Source organism: Chrysochloris asiatica, unplaced genomic scaffold, assembly GCF_000296735.1.
Source record: "Chrysochloris asiatica unplaced genomic scaffold, ChrAsi1.0 scaffold00266, whole genome shotgun sequence".
Taxonomy (NCBI): Eukaryota; Metazoa; Chordata; class Mammalia; order Afrosoricida; family Chrysochloridae; genus Chrysochloris; species Chrysochloris asiatica.
Window position 1 is genome coordinate 2650949 of NW_006408784.1, and position 20603 is coordinate 2671551.

Consider the following 20603-nt stretch of genomic DNA (forward strand, 5'->3'; position numbering starts at 1 on the left):
GATCTCACTTATAAGAAAAAGTAAAAGTAAAGAGATCAAAATGTATTAGTAATTATGAGGAATAGGAGGGAAGGGTCAGGGGAGCTAACAGTAATGGAAAAATCACTTTGATTAACAGTTGGGTCACACTGTTTATTGTTGACTATTGCTGTCAATAAATGTATACCTCTAAAATGCTAAACTGGCCACACACATACACAGTCATTACACTAGTAGTACAGTTTGTTCATTAACAATTTGTGATATGCAGATGGCACAGCCTTGCTTGCTGAAAACAAAGAGGACTTGAAGCACTTACTGATGAAGATCAAAGACAGCAATAGCCTTCAGTATGGATTATACCTCAACGTAAAATAAAAATCCTCACAACTAGACCAATAAACAACATCATGATAAATGCAGAAAAGATAAAAATTGCCAAGGAATTACTTTTACTCAGATACACAGTCAACGCTCATGGAAGCAGTAGTCCAGAAATCAAATGATGTGTCACATGGGGCAAATCTGCTGCAAAAAGGTCTCTTTAAAGTGTTAAAGAGCAAAGATATCTCTTTGAGAACTAGGGCACACCTGACCCAAGCCATGGTATTTTCAATCGCTTCATATACGTGCAAAAGCTGGATAATGAATAAGGAAGACCGAAGAAGAATTGATGCCTTTGAATCATGGTGTTGGTGAAGGATACTAAATAGACCATGGACTGCTAGAAGAAAGAACACAGCTATCTTGGAAGAAATATAGCCAGAATGCTTCTTAGAAGCAAGGATGACGAGACTTCATCTCATATATTTGGACATGCTATCAGGAGGGACATCTGGAGAAAGGCATCTTGACTCTCAAAGAGATGGACTAACACAGTGACTGTAACAATGGGCTCAAACGTGGAAACAATTGTGAGGCTATTGCAGGACTGGGCAGTGTTTCATTCTGTTGTGCACTATGAATTGGAACCAACTCAACAGCACCTAACAACAGTAATATGCTAGACTCTGGGGATAAAACACAAAATAGTACACCACTCTATATTGTGAAGTATGAGTATTCCAGAACACTTAATTGTATTTACAAGGAATCTGTATATGGACCAAGAGACAGTTCTTTGAACAGAACATGGGAACACTGAATGATTTAAAATTAAGAAAGGTGTGCAACAGGGTTGCATTCTGTCACCATACTTATTCAAACTGTATGCTGAGCAAATAATCCGAGAAGCTGGGTTCTATGAAGAAAAATGTGGTATCAGGATTGGAGGAAGACTCATTAATAACCTGTGATATGCAGATGACACATCCTTGCTTGCTGAAAGTGAAGAGGACTTAAAACATTTACTGATGAAGATCAAAGAGCACAGCCTTCAGTATGGATTACATCTCAATGTAAAGAAAACAAAAATCCTTACCACTGGACCAATAAACAACATTCTTATCAACAGAGAAAAGATTGAAGTTGTCAAGGACTTCAATTATCAACACTCACGGAAGCAGCAGTCAAGAAATCAAATGACGTATTGCATTAGGCAAATCTGCTGCACAAGACCTTTTTAAAGTGTTGAAGAGCAAAGATGTCAGCTTGAGGACTAAGGTATGCCTGACCCAAGCCATGGTATTTTCAATAACCTCATATACATGCAAAAGCTGGGCAGTGAATAAGGAAGACCATAGAAGAATTAATGCTTTTGAGTTATGGTGTTGGAGGAGAATATTGAAAGTGCCATGGGCTGCCAAAAGAACCAACAGATCTGTGTTAGAAGCAGTGCAGCCAGAGTGATCCTTGGAAGCCAGGATGGCCAAACTTCGTCTCTCATACGTCAGACTTACTGCCAGGAGGGACCAGTCACTGGAGAAGGGTGTCGTGTTTGGTAAGGTGGAAGGTCAGAGAAAAAGAGGGAGCCCCCAGCAGGATGGATTGGCCAAGTGGCAGCATCAATGGACTCAAGCATGGCAACATTTGTGAGGTTGGCTAAGGACCAGGCAGTGTTTCGTTCTATTGTGCATACGGTTGCTATGAGTCGGTACCGACTCGATGGCACCTAACAACTCTATATTTTATAGGACTTCCTTTCCGTTTCAACTCATAGTAAATATACGTTGTCTTCCTAAGGTCCTTACCATGTTGCTAGAATACTCTGTGGTTTCCCTGTGATATCAGAGTACAGTACAAATTCTTGAACAAGGCTTACAAGGTCCTTGACTCTCAGGCCCTACTGACCTTGCCAAGCTTATCTGCTACTCAAGGCTCTTTTGAGACAATGTCTTGATTTGAGAATCTGATGAAAATATAAATCCTCTCTCCAGAAAAAATGATACACATATACCTACAATTGTACATAAAACTTCAGGGGTTTATGGTTTCTTGGTGCAGCACTATAGGATAAGCACTCGACTGGTAGGTTAGTTTGAACCTCAAGTTTGATGGCTCAAACTCACCAGCTGCTCCTTGGAAACCTTATACAGGGTCACTACGAGTCAGAGCCTACTCATTGGCACTTAACAATAACAACAACAATAGTATCCATGAAGACCCAGGTCGTCAACAGGTCTGGTGAGTTTCAACTCTGTAGGATAATCATGGTACTGCTAACTGCAAGGTTGGCAGTTCAAATTCACCAGTTGCTCCTTGGAAACCCTATATAGGGACACTGTGAGTTGGAACGGACTCCACGTCACTTAACAACAACAGCAATGGCATTCATGAGGCCCAGGGATATAGATAAGGTCAAAACTTTGCCTTGATATTGGTCCTCACAATGTTTCCTCAACAATCCTAAGCCACAAGGTGACATTTTATGTCATTGTTTCTATGCTCAGGCTGCCACCTCCGTCTGCGGTCCTTCCTCTATATCTCCTCCACACAAATTTCTCTTCATCCTGTAAATTCAGCTCATAGGTCCCCACCTCCTCAGTCACAGCAGAATTCTTTCCAACTTTCGTATTCCCATAGAACTTTGCACACATAGCAATTTTTTTTTTCTTTCCCTGCCTATTTCCACCTGGATAGTGATTCTCTGGAGGACAGGGTTTGTAGAAAAGCCTAGTCTTTAGACTCAGATCCTGTGTGACCTTGGCAAAGTTTTGTATCTCTCTGAGCTTGCGTTTCCTCACCTGTAAAAAATGGGCATTTGTATAGGTTTTCTGAGGAGCAGCTGGTGGGTTTGAACCACCTACCTTGCAGTCAGCAGTCCAGTGCTTATCCTACAGTGCTATACCAGGACTCCAAAAATGGGCATAGTAATCCTTTTTCACAGGGTGGCTGAAATGGGAAAGGATTTAATTTAAGCAGGTATACCTGGCCCACAGCAATGTTAGTGTGTTTTGATAAACAAATGACTAAATGCATCCTGGTATGGTGCTGGACCACAAGGTCAGCAGTTCAAACTCACCAGCAGCTGCTTGGAAACCCAATACAGGGTCGCTATGAGTTGGAATCGGTTCAATGACACTAAACAACAATAGGGTTTCTCTCTAGGGATGGTGACCTCTGTGTGGGCCCATAGGTGTTTGTTCTAGAAGATACCACTACCACCTCCCTGTACAGTGTGGTTAGCTCACAAGACACAGCCAAGTTGAAAAGGGGCCTTCATGACCCTAAAGCAGAAGACATTCAAGTTCTCATGGACTTTTTCAGACAACCAGGCAGGAGACAGAACCATTCCGGAAGATACATAGACACTGGTCCAGAGAAGGCCAGGAGATGATGAGAGTGCCCTCTGTGCTCTGCTTGCCTCTCTGATAGTTAAGGTTTTGGGTCAACTTGACTGGGCCAGGATTCTCAGTGGTTTAGCAGTTATGATGTAGTAATCCCCTGTGATGAGATCTACACAGTGTAATTGCTTCCATGATGAGATTGTTATGAGCAGTCAGTCAATTGAAAGGAAATTTCCTCCAGTTGTGGCCTGCAGCATCTTTCATCTTAAAGAGATCAAAGGAGAGAAGTTGTTGTTGTTGTTGTTGTCAGGTGCCATCGAGTTGGAACCAACTCATAGCAACCCCATGCACAGCAGAACGAAACAATGTCCTATCCTGGGCCAACCTCACTACCGCTGCCACGCTTGAGTCTATCAATGATGCCACCTGGCCAATCCATCTTGTTAGGGGTCTTCCTCTTTTTCTCTGACACCTCCACCTTACCCAGCATGACATCCTTCTCCAGCAACTGTTACCTCCAGACAATATGTCCAAAGTATGAGAGACGAAGCTTAGCCATCTGGCCTCCAAGGAGCATTCTGGCTGCACTTCTTCCAAAACAGATGTATTGGTTCTTTTGGCAGTCCATGGCACTTTCAGTATTCTCCTCCAACACCACAACTCAAAGGCATCAATTCTTCTACGATCTTCCTTCTTCACTGTCCAGCTTTCGCATCCATATGAGGTTATGAAAATACCATGACCTGGGTCAGACGCACCTTAGTCCTCAAGCTGACATCTCTGCTCTTCAATACTTTAAAAAGTTCCTGTGCAGCAGATTTGCCCAATGCAATACGTCATCTGATCTCTTGACTGCTGCTTCCTTGAGTGTTGGTAGTTGATCCAAGAAGAATGAAGTCCTTGACAACTTCAATCTTTTCTCCATTGATAAGAATGTTGTTTATTGGTCCAGTGGTGAGGATTTTTGTTTTCTTGACATTGAGATGTAATCCATATCGAAGGCTGTGCTCTTTGATCTTCATAAGTAAATGTTTCAAGTCCTCTTCACTTTCAGCAAGCAAGGTTGTATCATCTGCATATCACAGGTTGTTAATGAGTCTTCCTCCAATCCTGATGCCATGTTTTTCTTCATAGAACCCAGCTTCTTGGATTATTTGCTCAGCATACAGGTTGAATAAGTATGGTGAAAGAATACAACCCTGTCTCACACCTTTCCCAATTTAAAAACATTCAGTGTTCCCATGTTCTGTTCGAACAACTGCTTCTTGGTCTAGGTACAGACTTCTTAGAAGTACAATTAAGTGTTCTGGAATACTCATACTTCTCAATGTTGTCCATAACTTGTCATGATCCACACAATCGAAAGCCTTTGCGGAGTCAATAAAGCACAGGTAAACATCCGTCTGATATTCTCTGCTTTCAGCCAAGATCCATCAGACATCAGCAATGATATCTCTCGTTCTACGGCCTCTTCTGAATCCATCCTGAACCTCTGGAAGTTCTCTGTCAATGTATGATAGTAGCCGTTTCTGTATTACCTTTAGCAAAACTAAAGGAGAGAAGAGTGAGCAGAAAAAGAGGGACCCTAGTGCCACCAAGAAAGAAGAGCCAGGAATGGGCTGTGTTCGTTAGCCGCGGGGTCCCTGCACTGTGAGGCTCCTATATCCAGAGAAAGATTGATGCCAAGACACACGGAGATCTCCAAGGAATGTTGGGTTTCCACATGCTGAAGGAATACAGGATCTTTCTCCAGAGCCAGTGCTCTGAATTCAGACTTCTAGCTTCCTAAACTGAGGAACGAAATTTGTTTGTTAAAGTTGCCCATTTGTGGTATATTTCTGTTATAGCAACTTGAGCTAACCAAGACATTCTCTATCCATTCATCCTCCTCTATTTTCAAAATCCTTTCTCTTTGAAGCCAACAGGGTACACCATGTGGTACTCCATCTTGTGGCTACCTGACCAATCTCCTAATCACCCCAATTCCTTGACTGTGAGCTCAAGGTTCCTCTCCACCCTTATTTTCATCAAAAATCCCAATCATAGACTATTCTTTTTCTACTACCACCTGCTAATGTCCTTCTTTCTCACCTTATTCTGTTTAGATCCCTCATTCCATCATATCTGTCACTTACTCCTTGGCTAAGATCCTCAAGAAAATTGTGTCCCTCTCTTGTCATCATCAGGAGAAAGATGAGGCTTTCTGCTCTCAGAAGCCTTATCCAGGGTCACTGTGAGTTGTAACTGATTTAAGGGCACATCACCACCACCACCACTTTGTCATCATGGAGTCCTGGATTTGTCAGTATAGGATAAGCACTGAACTGCTAACTGCAAGGTCTGCAGTTCAAACCCACCAGGCCCTCCTCAGAAACTCTATAAAAGGTCAGAACCGACTTGACAGCACTTGTCACCCTATGAGCTTGGCTCATGTCAACCCTGGTAAAATTCGACCCTGTGCCCTCCATAGGTCCCTGCCAGAGCAGCTGCACAATGCTGGAGAACAGCACACAGCTCTGTAGACGAGTGACTCTTTAGGATCCATAACCACAAACCTCAACTTGGCTCTCCTTGTGCCTGACAAACCTATACAACTTTCCTAGAAATGTTCTCCTGTTCACCAAAATGACTATTTCATGCTTTCTTCTGTCTCCACAAACTGTCCTGCACTTTTCAGCTGATGTTCTTGGTTCATCTTTTATTGAGAAACTAGAAGCCATTAGAACAAATCTACCTACCGACTCCTTTATTCCTGTGTTCACAATTTTTGTCAGTCCTCCTATAACTGTCCAAGTTCAAGACCAACTACCCTCCATTTGACTTTGGATTCCATGTCCTTTAGTAGGTTTGAGGCAAATCAAATCAATGCTCATAATTCCTTCCATATTCATGAATTGACCTAAAATAACAAGCCAAACCCATTGAGTTGCTTCTGACTCATATTGACCCTATATAGGGTTTCTAAGACTGTAAATCTTTACAGAAGCAGATAGTCTTAGCTTTCTCCCTAGGAGCAGCTGGTGGGTTTGAACCACCAAGCTTTCTGTTAGTAGCCCACAGTGCCACCACAGCTCCTTCAGCACCATGGCTCCCTAAATTGGCCTACTCACTAAGTTCTATTGTATCACATAAGTCAATACTCATCTCAGACATGTGCAGAATAGGAAAAAAAAATTCAATAACCCAATGCCCAAGTTCCTAGCTGAGGCTGAACAATGTAACACTCTGCCTTGTTTCAGCTTCATACCATAAACAAGTATTCTTTTTTGCAATTTGTTGTTGTTGTTAAGTGCCATTGAGTCATTTCTGACTCACAGCAACCCTATATAGGGTTTCTGAAGAGCAACTGGTGAGTTTGAACCGCCGACTTTGTGGTTCAAACCAACCTTATGGTGGAGTGCTTATCCTACAGTGCCACACCAGGACTCCTTTTGGAACTCCATGTTTTTGGCATTTTTGTACATTTTTGGCATTCTGTTGGTGATTTTGCTATTTTAAATGGTCCCAGCAAATAGTGTTGAGGGGCTATCTAGTACTCCAAGTTCACATCCCAGAATATGCCTGAGAATAAAATACATATATTAGACAAGCTGCATTCAGGCTTGAGTTATCGTGCTGTTGACCATGAGTTAAATGTTAATGAATTAACAATAACATTCAGTAAAATGTCTTTAAAGTGAACCATACTTAAAACAAGGTTATGTATTGGTTAGTTGATGAGAATGTTGGGGCCTGAGGCTTGCAGGAACCTAACTCTGTATTTCCCCAAGGATTAGTGGTTCAGTATTTGCTAATTCAGTTGGTGGTGACTTTATAGAACCAAACACTGTGAAGAGTGAATCGGCTGCATCCTACTTGCTGCTGCATCATCTTTTTCACTTTTTCTGCTCTCTTATTCCCATTTGCATGCAAACATGGTCTAATGTCTCCCTTCTTAAAAATAATTTTTAAAAAAAATCCTGTACCCAGGCAAGTATCAGAATTCACTCAGATGGCTAAAGTGTCAAAAGAGGATCTGAGAATTCAATCAAAAGGGGATCTGAGAAATCATCTCAGATGGCTGAGATGTCAAAAGGGGCTACAAACTTAAGGGAGCAAACAAGAACATTACAGCACCCAGAGATAAGTGATGGTAGCTCAAACCCACCAACTGTTTCTCGGAAACCCTATAGGGTCGCTATGAGTCAGAACTGACTCCATGACACTTATGAACAACAACAGGAAACTGTTACCACTCCTAATGCAGAAGGGGCTGGGAAAGAAAGTGTTAAGAGCTAAGGAGGAAGAGCATCCTGGAACAACAACAACATTTTTAAGGAGCTCTGGTACTGTGGTGGTTACGAATCGGGCTGCAAACTGCAAGGTCAGCAGTTTGAAACTACCAGCTATTCTGAGGGAAAAAGATGAGGCTTTCTGCTCCCGTAAAGATTTTCAGCCTCAGAAACCCTGTACAGGGTCGCTATGAGTTCATCTCTTTCCAATTGGACTAGAGTCAGCTGCCAACCTTTACTCTCAACTCTCTGACCTAGTCTATGTTCATCATTCCCTTTTGCAGCCTGGGATCAGAGAGAAGTTTCTGGAATCTGGAAGTCATATAATAACTGTAGCATTGATTAGTACTATTACAGAGTGCTTACAAGGGTCAGGTTCAGTGCTGAGAGCTTTATATGCCTTGTTCAGTTTATTCCTATGACAACTTGATTGGGCAATTTATAGATGAGAACCGTGGGGCTCTCAGAGATAGAATGAGTTAATTAAATCCATACTGTAAATGAGGATTTGAAAGGGGATTGGAACTCCTGGCCCCCTGATTATTTCTCATGCTGTTTCATAGATGCTAGAACAAATGAATGCAGAGATGATCTCATTCCAAGTCCTCACTTTCCAGAATTATATGACAATATGGAACCTTATCTACTAAATCCATTATTTCCAGATTTCCTTCTAACATTACTTTCACAGATATGTAAGTATAAATTTCATAGAAAAGGATGTTTCCTTCAAAACACCTAGTAGAATATTTAAGTAGGAAATTCAGTCTTGTAAAAATAAAATGTTGTTGTTGTTATGTGCCATGGAGTTGAGAGTAAAGGCTGGCAGCTGACTCTCATCCAAACAGCTTGTTGAGTATAAAGATCCCTGGTGGCACAGATAGTTAAGCACTGAGATAACAGAAAAGCTAATGGTTTGAACCCACCCTATGGCTCAATGGAGAAAAGACACAATGAGCTGCTATTATAAAGATTGCAGCCAAGAAAACACTATGGGGCAGTTCTGCTCTGTCACATGGGGTCACTATCAGTGGAAATCAATTCAATGGGCAACTAACAACAACAGCATTGTCCATGAAAGAGTTTCTTGGTGTCCACTTGCACAATATACTTGTATGAGTCAAAATTTTAAATTTAATGAAAGTCATAAAATATAAGATGTACATATGTATTAAAATGAAAGAAAACCCATGCTGCCTAAGATTTTATGATTGCATAACTCAAGATGAATTCATTGAAGATGAACTCTTCATTTGTTCAATGCCCTTGCTTTATTGCCTGCTTGCCACTAATCCAACACACATCCTGCTGTTGTTGCTGCTAAGTGCGGTCAAGTAAGTTTCAACTCATAGAAGCCTTGTACAGGGTTTCTAAGGGGCAGTTGGTGGATTTGAACCACCGACCTTGTGGTTCAAAATCCAGTACTTATCCTGCAGTGTCACACCAGGATGCTAACCCAGATTAAAATATTCCTAGGATCTGAGAGTTTATCAATATTTCCCATATCTGTAATCTAATAATGATAGTAATATATTCATTTGTATTGTCTCATTCTTTACCTCTTCAAAGCCATCCACCCTGCAACCAAAGTAGTCATTCCTTTTTTTTTTTTTTAATGTTTTATTGTGAATTATATGATAGTTTACACGGGAGAACATTAGTTTTACATTCATTCTATCGTATATTGTTTCATTGCCATGCTTATAATCCCCTCCATGCATCATCAAACAACCAAAGAGTATACCCAGCAAGCCTGCCCCCTACACTACCCCCTCCCCACAGTCTTCAGCACACAGTTGCTCTCCCTCTCTGGATCTAAAGTCTCCAGCTGCTCCATCGCTCCACGTCATCATTTCTGCCTCCATCTCAGGCATCACTGCTTCTCTGAGTAGGGTCCCGCTTTTGGCTCTTCTCTGTTGATGGTCCTAGGGAGCTCGGCTCCTAGACTGGAAAGTTAATCACTCCCTTCCTTGCTATAAAACGTCTACCTGTACATTTCCAAGCCTCACAATCAGTCCTGATCACAATTATTCACTATTGTATCACAAGAGCCCCATCTGCATTTCATTTCATCAGCTCCGCCTAGACAGATTGGATACTACTCAGTGGAGATTCTGCCAAAGTAGTCATTCTTAACCACAACTGTCTAACGTCTCTCGCTTCTAACACTCCAAAAGCCCCACCCCATCACTGCAAATCCCAAATGGGAGCAGGAAGGGTCTACTTCACCTGCAGGGGTGCAGTACAATCATATGGAGTATTGCATTCAATGTCCCACGTTTGGCTTAAATGTTCTACTATAGCTGTCATTTAAGAGTCCCTTTCTGTTGTTGCTAAGGGCTATTGAGTTGCTTTTAACTCATAGTGACCCTGAATAGGGTTTCCAAGGAGCAGCTGGTGAATTTGAACTAATGACCTTTTGGTTAGCAGGTCAGTTCTTACCCTACAGTGCCACACCAGGAGCCTTAGGTAGTACAAATGCTACTTATGTGCTTGATTACTATCCAGAAGGTTATCAGTTCAAACTCACTCCAAGAAGCCTCAGAAGCCAGGCCTTGTGGTCTGCTTTTGACAGGTTACAGCCAAGAAAAATCTAAGGAGCGGTTTATTCTGACACATGAAGTCACTGTGAGTTGGAATCAACTCGACAGCAACTAAAAACAACTGTCTTGAAATTCGTAATTTTTGAACAAGGATCACACAGTTTTATTTTTACTGTCTCCCACCAACTGTGTAGCTAGTCCTAGATCCTGTCCTTAACCACTGAGGGTTAATTAACCCTTACATCCAGGTGTCTAGACTTGAGTGTAAAACTAGGTCACATTTCTGCATAATATCAAATTATAAGGACTTGGAACTCTGACACTCCTTAATCAAGTCAGACCCTGTCCCTGAGAGTGTCTGAGCTTCTCCTTTGGGAGCTGAGCCTTTTTCACAAACTGCCTGGGTTGGTGATGTGCCTCAACCAGCCTCAAGGTGCCTGGCTTCTGTTGACCCTCTGTCCATCATGTGATCAGGTAGCTTCCTGCACTGCTAGGACAACCTGCCAGAGGTTAGGCTCCAATCCTCCCTTAGACACTCTCACTGCAGGGCTAAGACCAGCAGACAATGTTAACAAGTCTTTAGAAGGTTCTGAGAGAAAGTGAGATGTGAAGGAAATAAAACAATGTGTAATTTACTTTTTGGTACCTTGTACTGAGCAAGAACTGTGTACAAGGCAGTTCTCAGAACTCATTTCCTATATCACAAGATCCCTATAAAGTAAGTGCCATTACTGTTGTTGTTGTTAGGTGCCATCTAGTGGGTCCTGACTCACAGTGACCCTGTGCACAACAGAATAAAACACTGTCCGGTCCTATGCCAACCTCACAATCATTGCTATATTTGAGCCCATCGCTGACGCCACTGTGCCAATCCATCTCACTGAGGGGTCTTCCTCTTTTTCTCTGACCCTCCATTTTACCAAACATATCCTTCTCCAGGACTGGTCTCTCTTGACAATATGTCTGAAGTATGAGAGACAAAGTCTGGCAATTCTGGTTTCCAGGGAACATTCTGGCTGTACTTCTTCCAACACAGATTGGTTTGTTCTTCTGGCAGTCCATGGTACTTTTAAATATTTTCTTCCAACACCATAACTCAACTGCATCATTTCTTCACTGGTCTTCCTTAGTCACTGTTCAACTTTTGCATGCATATGAGGTTATTAAAAATACCGTAGCTTGGATCAGACAGACCTTAGTCCTTAAGGCTCAGGGACTTGATGGACTACAAATTGAAATCTTTCAACAAACTGATGCAGCACTGGAGGCACTCACTTACCTGTACCAAGAAATTTGGAAGACAGCTATCTGATCAACTGACTGGAAGAGATCCATATTTGTGCCCATCCAAAGAGAGGTGTCCCAACGGAGTGCAGAAATCATTGGACAATATCATTAGTAACAAATGCCATTAATCACTGCCAAACTACAGGAGTTACCAAGTCAACTCTGACTCATGGTGACCCTATGTGTGTCAGAATAGAAACTATGTTCCCTAGGGTTTTCTTTTGGCTTGTTTTTCATATTCGAAATTGCATTATGATATATTGGTTTATGTTTCTTTTATAATTTGTCACTTATTTTGGAGCTGTTGTTGCTATTAGGAGTACACAGCAAAACCTACACCAGTTCAACAGAGTCTAGATGCATAATTCAGTAACATTGATGATACTCTGCATTGTGCAAACAGTCTCAGCCTCCCTTTCTGAGCTGTTCTTGCTCTGGTAACATAAACAAACTTCCCCCTAAGTTTCCTACTGAATCTTTCAAGCTGCTGTTGTCAGTCTGAGCCTATATACTTAACAGACAGATCTTAAAAGAGCACAATACTCAAGACAGATATTCTTTACTTGTTAAACGGAACTATTGTTTGGTTTTAAGAAGATTTCAGGGCCTATTTTGGTTGTAAGGTTTTAAGACGCTCTCTGGACAATAGTTTCAGAGGCTCATCCCACTGACATGGTTCCAGAAAATCTGGACTGCATGAGAATCTGAAATTCTGTTCTGCATTTCCCCTCTTTTGATCAGGATTCTTCTATAGATTCTTTGATCTAGATGCTCAGCAACAGTACCTGGGCACCTTTCCAATTCTTCCAGATTCATGACAAAGGAGGCAACTGCAGGGTTTTCAATGTCTGATTTTTTAGTAGCGCTCCAGGTTTTTCTTCTGAGGTACCTCTAAGTGGACTTGAACCTCCAACCTTTCAGTTCAGGCAAGCTTGTTAACCTTTGTACCACCCGGGGACTCATCTCACACACAGACACACTATGTCTTCTCTCTCTCCCCACCAAGTGGAAAATGCTAATTTTACAATTTCCTTTTTCCTCTTAATATATTGGAGAATGTTTCCATATTATACATAAAGAGGTACTTCATTCTTGACAAAAGATGTTTCAAATTTCATTGTGTAGACTGGCTACAACTTACTTAGCCAGTTCCATTGTTCTAAACTTTTTTTTACTTTTTTGGCAATTATTATGCGGCAAAGCTTTACTTTGTATAGTCTCTATAACCTCGTGACCTTGAGCAAACAAATTCCTAGAGGCAAAATTGAACAGATATTGCCAAACAGCCCTCCAAAGATCTGTGCCCGTTTTTAACCAACAAGTGTGAAAGTGATTTCTATTTGCCCACACTCTTGCCAAGTCTGAGTCTCATCATTTGTTTTGAATCTGTAATCCTCCAACAGAAAGATGATACTGCATTTTAAATTTTGCATTTTTTGTAGTATAAATAAGATTTCTCATCTTTGTTTATGGGTGTTTTTTTTTGGGGGGGGGGTTGCCCATTTTTCTGTAGGCTCTTTTTTCCTTTTTGATTTGTAAGGATTCTTGTAGTAATCGAAGAATTACATTTGCTGTTGTTATTAGTCAGAACCATCGCGTTGCAATCCTATGCACAACAGAACGAAACACTGCCCAGTCCTGTGCTATCCTCACAATTGCTGTTACCTTTGCGTCCTTTACTGCTGCTACTGTTCCAATCAGTCTCGTTGGGGCGCTTCCTCTTTTTCATTGACCCTTCACTTTACCAAGCATGATGGTCTTCTCCAGGGACCAGTCCCTCTTGACAACATTTGAAGTATGAGAGACAGTCTCACCATCCTGGCTTCTAAGAAGCATAGTCTTTATTGGTTTGTTTGTCTTTATTTATCTTTGGTTTTGCCTTATAAAAGTTTTTTTTTATTTTACATCATCATGTTTAATAACCTTCTCCCCTACCCCCACCCCATATTTTATATGTCCTACTTACACCAAGGAACTCTGGTAGCGTAGTGGTTATGAATCGAGCTGCTAACCTCAGGGTCAGCAGTTCGAAACTACCAGTTGTTCCGCGGGAGAAAGATGAGGCTTTCTGCTCCCGTAAAGATTTACAGCCTCGGAAACTCTGTACAGGGTCGCTATGAGTCAGAACCAACTCCACGGCACATAACCACCACCACTTACACCAAAACCAGTTTCAACAACCAACAAACCAATCTGTTGCCATTGATTTAATTCCAACCCATGGCAACCCCAAATGTTTTACAGAACACAACTGCTCCATGGAGGGTTTTTGTTTTTTGTTTTTTAGCTGTAATCTTAACAGAAATACAGGCTTCAATTCTTCAAAACTATATTCTAAAACTCATTCGTCTTCTTTTCTAGACCTTCACTGGTGGTATTTTCTTATATGTAAGCATCTTTGAACCATCTGGAACTATTTTGGTGTTGAGAGGTAGGGATCCAGTTTCTCTCAGTAAATATTTATTGAGTGAAAGAATGAGACAGTCTGCAGCCCTAAATTGGTGGCCTTCTAAGGGATTAGACTAGATAGTAAAGTTGTTTATTCATTCACCAAATATTTCTAAACCATGTGCCATAGAGTGAAACGCAATGGTGAACACAGTCAGATATGACACCGTCTTCATGATTATTCCCACCAATAAAGGAGGTAGCACTGCCCGGAGCGCACACACCCACACACCCACATCTAACCATGGAGTCTGTTCTGACCCCATGTGTGTAGAGGAGGACTGTGAAGGATATGAGTTTTTGGAATCAGATCACCAGGCATTCAGCCCACTAATCTTTCAGTCAGATACCTTTTTGTGTCACATCAGGACTCCTCAGATAGTACTGTTGTTCTTATTGTGGTTAAGTGCTGTTAATTGGTTTCAACTCACATCGTCCCTGTATAGGGTTTCTGAGGAGCAGCTGGTGGGTTTGAACCTCCAGCTTTGTGGTTAACAGTCGCAGATGTCACTAGCCAACAAAAACTTACAAAGGAGAGAATATAATAAAGGGACCCACTCTAGCCAAAGGGGGAAGGCATCAAGAAAGGCATCACGGGTTAAGTTAAGTGCTGTGGAGTTGGTTCCAACTCATGGCAACCAGTAAGGCTGGTGGGGTTTGAACTGCCGAGTGTAGTGGTGGCAGGGAAGGTCAAGAAAGGCATCCCTGGTTAAAGAATCTTCCTTGGTAAATACTCTGGGATGAGCCCCTGTGTGAGGGGAAGGTAGCAGGACTGTGCGGGAGAGAAAGCTGAGTTGCAATCCCAATGGTCTCTGCCTCTACGATGAAGCTTCAGACTTGCTCTGTATTGAAGCAGGAGGTTTGGGCCTTTTTAGCACCGGCTTCCCTCTTCCATAGACTAGATAATGGATGCAGGCTGCTGGTAGGAAGGGGCATGACCTTGGCTCTCCCCACACACACACACACTCCTCCCCCTTTCAGCCAGGGTATCTTCCAGAGAAAAATTAATCTCTGTGTGCCAGCCTCCAACCTTCCCAGAATCTGGTGGAATGAGAACTGTGGTCCCAAAGCATCCACTCCAGAAGGCGTCTCTAAAGACATTGGGGTGGACCCTGAGTCCTGATGGGTGAGTGGCAGGAAGAGACACAGAGAATGAGGTCTCTTTTTGGAGGCCATGTGGAAGCATGAGAAGGGTTGGTATTAGCTGGGCAGGAGTAGGAACCAGCAATTGACTTAAATTGGCCAGAGGTGGGGTCCAGGGAAGTAGGCAAGGGCAGAGAGCACACCAGCCTCCATGCCATGAACTCCACCTGCCCCATGGTACTTTCTGCTCTCTGACTGTAAACAATGGGCAACTGTCCATCAAGTTGGAAATTACAAGCAAACAAAAAACTGTGTACCACCTCCTGGGGAGAGCTCCCATTTCTACATCAGAACCCAACCCTTGAACTACTGTCCTTAGCATGAACCCTGGTGGTTATGCATTTGGCAGTCAGCTGAAAGGTCAGCAGTTCAAACCCACTAGCCACTGATTCACAGTCTGATTCTGACTCTTAGTGGCCCCATAGGAGAAAGAAGTTGTGCTCCACAGAGTTGCTGAGACTAGATCTTTATGGAAGCAGATTGATACATCTTTCCCTGTGGAGCAGCTGGAGCAATTCTACTGTGTCCCATAAGGTTACTATAAGGGGGCAGTGAGTCAATGGCAATGGGTTTGGAGGATTTGGTCCTTCGAATTAAGACCGAAACTCTTAGAGTGGTCTTTAGTTCCTGGGTGCTCTGGCCTTGTATTGGCTGCTGTTCTGCTGTATGTCCTGTTCCTCCTCACACTCTAGGTCTCCATCTCGCCCTGTAAGGTATCATAGTCCTTCCCTTCTGCTTTGTTAAGCTGGTTTTGCAGCAGCAATGTCCACTTATTCCAAGGAGCCTATATCAAATGCTCCCTTCTCTGGGAAGTCTTTCTGGATACCCCAGACACAGGCCAAAGCTCTCTCTGAGTATCACCTGAGCCCTGTGTTTAGCCCAGAGTGAGCACTAAGGGAGTATTTGTTAAATGAAGGGTTGAATGAATGAAGATCCATGAGAAAAAATAGCACTCTTTTTTTTTTTTTTTAATTGCATTCTTAGTAATAGAAAGATGATAAAATATTTAACATGATTAATTAAACCAGACACATAGAGTTTATCCACATGTCAAGTATCGATTTGTTCCATAACAGGCCAAAGCTGCACTTTCCATCAAGATGGAAACAAAAAACAGAAAAACCACGTGTGCCACCTCCTGGTAAGACCTTCTGCTGCCCAGGCAGGAGGAGCAGGTAGGCACTCAAGAAGACCCATGGAGTTGGGGTGTTGGGGCCCAGAAGCCAAGCTGGAAGTTAGCACAAGTTTGGTCAACTATCTCCTCCATGCCAATTACTGGGCTGGGTGGTTGCCTTGTTTGCCTCACAATAAGTCTGTGAAGTAGGAACTATTATCCCCAACTTACAGATGAGAAGATTGAGCTTCCAACAGGCTAAGGAATTTAAATAATATTACACAGAACTACAATTTACACTCCGATCCACCTGACCCTAGCAGCCATGGGTTTTTTTCTCCTTGTGCATGTTCCTTCTCTGAACAAGAGGCAGAGGCAATGCCATTTGTGGTATGATACTGAGTGTATTGTTAGGAAGCACACCTTGTTTTTGTCTGTCCTGCAGCTCACTTCTTTTCTAGCAACATACCCCTCTTCCTGGTTCCGATTTCACTCTATGTGGTCTGATAAACTCATCCTGCCCTCCTCTTATTCTATCTCCCAGTTAGAATACCCTATCCCACATGCACAGGGGTAGGTGTGTGATCAGACAGGGTCAATAATAGGCCTTCCCTGTTTTGGGGGGGATTTTTCTGCTGAATGTATTGGGAAAGATAATCTTTACTACTTTGTTGCTAAAAAAATTGTGCTAGAAAGCAGAATTGGGCTTGCCATGGAATATCTTTCCTGCCTCATGAAGAAGGCCAGCTGAGGCAAAACTGGATATTCATTTATGTAACACTTAAACAAGACCCATCAGCACCAAATTAGGGACAAATTTAGAGGCTGTGATACATGGCATAAATACACTACCAAACATAATTGAAAACAAATAAATGGCAAAAGACAAACTAGATAAATGGGACCTCCTAAAAATCAGACACTTACATGCATCAAAAGGTTTCACCAAAAGAGTGAAAAGAGAATCAATCCATCCACAGACCGGGAAAAAAATTTAGGCAATGACGTGTCAGAAGAGGGAACGCAGTGTAGCGGATGACTTCATTTGGATCTTCCACTGTAGTCCTTGCAGCTCCACCAAACAGCATGTTCCTAATGGGTTTGGGTAAGAAAAGGTGGGAAAAGATGCTGACAGTATAGCAGGATTCTATTGTAATTGTTAACAGAGTTCATTGCCATTTGAAAAACTTGGAACTCTAACATGAGTTTAAAATGAGCCGTCTCGGAAGCATGAGCGGGGAATCTCACAACTGTCAAAGAAGAAGAGCCAGGAGTGAAGCGTATCCTTTAGACCCAACATCTCTGCACAGTGAACTTCCTCAACCCAGGATCAGAAAGCTGTGATACCAGAGGAATGACAGAGGAGCAGCAACAGAAAACCAAGAGCTAGAACAGAGACAGAGCTGTGGGCCTTCCCAGCCCACAGAGTGAGTAAGCTGAGTGACCTTGCAGAAAGCTGACTTGCAGAGTGGGGTGCCTCCAGACACTTGACTGGGGGAGCGAGGTTTGCTGACTCATAGAGTTAGAGCTGAGTGCCTTCAAGCTGAGGCTTTTGGTGGAGTGGATTGCCTTTTGGACATTTATCACCAGCCCTAAAAGACCTTGGTAACAGTGCTGGAAGTAGGCAGAGGTCAAGGAGCCTATGACTGAGAGACCAAGGGCCACAGAGAGGCCTGCCTGTGGCCATGGCTGGGATGAGTCTGTCCTGAATTAAATAACTGTATCCTGAGCATTTCTGATCCTGCACTGTAGCCCGTAGCTTCCCTAATAAACTCAATAGTATGAATATGGCATCTCAGTTCTGTGGGCCATTGCAATGAATTATCCAACCTAGCTGAGTAAAGAGAGCTGTAGGAGAGATGATTGGTTCATTTTTTGCAGGGACTAATCTCTAAAATGCATAGAAACTTCAACACCTCAACAAGAAAAAGACAAATAATCCAATTAGAAAATAGGCATAGGACACAGACAGACATACCACCAAACAATACAGGCAGCCAAAAAACATGTGAAGACATGCTCCCAATCATTAACCATTAGAGATGCAAATTAAAATAGCAATGAGATATCATCTCATCCCAGGATTAATAGCAAAGTTAAAAAACAACAACGGCAAATGTTCATGAGGGTGTGGATAGACTTGAACCCTCGTACACTGCTGGTGGGACTGAAAAATGCTGTAACCACTGTGTAAAATGGTATGATGCTTTCTGAAAAAGTTGGAAATAGAAATACCATATGATCCAGCAATCCCTCTACTTGGTATATATCCTAGAGAAATAAGAGTTGTGATGTGACTAGATATATGCACAGCCATGTTCGTCACAGCACCATTCACAATAGCAAAAAGGTGGAGATAGCCTAAGTGCTCATCAACGGAAGACTGGATAAGCTAACTTTGGTACATGCATACAATGGAATACTACTCAACATTGAAAAACAATGATGAATCTTTGAAACACCTCATAACATGGATGAACCTGGAGGACATTATGCTGAGTGAATTCGTCAATCACAAAAGGGTCAATATTGTATGAGAACACTTGTAAAAAGTCAAGAAAAGACTTTCATATTAGAGAAACATTCTTTGATGTTTACCAAGGGGGAGTAATTAAATAGCTAGAGGGTTGTTGTTGTTAAGTGCCATTAAGTTGGCTCTGATCCATAACGACCCTGTGTAGGGTTCTCAAGGAGCAACTAGTTAGCTTGAACCGCCGACCTTGCAGTTCAAACTGACTTTGCCATCCAGCCTATTAACCTACAGCACCACATGTTAACTTGGGTGATATGGAAGACAACATACAATGCAAGGGAGGTTGGCAGAAGAATGATGAAAACCCAGGGAGGAATGCAAGAGTTAGAGGTAACAGGTAAGCACTGTTAGATACACAATCTTGCAAAAACAGTGATTTACAGGTAGATACCTAGATAGATACACAGGATGAACAAGTGGGAGAGAGAGGGAGTATACCCACAAGTCTATTAAGGTTAGACAGAGAACCTCTTACATGGGTGTTTACGTCTGCTGCAAACATATCCATGAATATGGTGAAGCCTGTTGTTGTTAAGTGCTGTCAAGACTATTCTGACTCATAGTGACCCTATGTATAGCATTTCCAAGAAACAGTTAGTGGGTTTAAACCACCAAACTTATGGTTAGCAACCCAGTGCTTCTCCCACAGTACCACACCAGACTCCATGGTGAAGCATGTTGTTGTTTTTAAGTGCCATCGAGTCAGTTCCGACTCATAGTATAGGGTTTCCAAGTAGCGGCTGGTGAGTTTGAATCGCCGAGCTTGCAGTTCAAACTGACCTCGCAGTCCAGTGCATTATCCTCCAGCGCCACACCAGGACTCCATGGTAAAGCATACACAGGGCAAAATTATGAAAACTTTTTAGACATGACCAAACACCTTGAGGGAACAATTTTCTGGGTCAAGAGACTGAAGACCATGTCTTGGGAGACACCATGGGCAATTGGGAGTAACATAATCCACAAAGACAATGTTCTATATCCTTCTTTGGTGAGCAACTAATGGGATCTTAAAAGCTCACAAGCAGCCATCTATTGCACTATTTATTGGCCTCTCCCCGTAAGGAAGAAAGAAGAGTGATAAAAATTGAAGATGCTGGGAAACAATTAGTCCAGTGGACTCATGGGCCATGGGAACATCAGTCTCCATGACCCTTAGACCAGAAGAACTAGATGGTGTGGTGCCTGGCTACCACCACCAACTGCTCTGCATATGTGAAACAACACTCAAAGTCATCAAAAAGACGAGGCATACTGGTCAGACAGAGACTTGTGGAACCCCAAAGCTATGGTCCTTAGTTACTCTTCAGATCTGGAACTGAACTCACCACTATGGGACCATTTTTAGCCTAGCATTCAATTGGTAAGGCTAACACTAACACTAGCAAGACACACACACCACAGAATGGTCACCAATTCGAGATCAAAAGGGCAGCATTTACATTTACCTAGGGACACAATGCGGAAATCATCGGACAATCTCTTTGATATCTCAAGCGAATAAAGTTTTGCTAAAGGTAATACAGAAACGGCTACAATCATACATTGACATAAAACTCCCAGAGGTTCAAGCTGGATTCAGAAGAGGCTGGGGAATGAGAGATATCATTGCTGATGTCC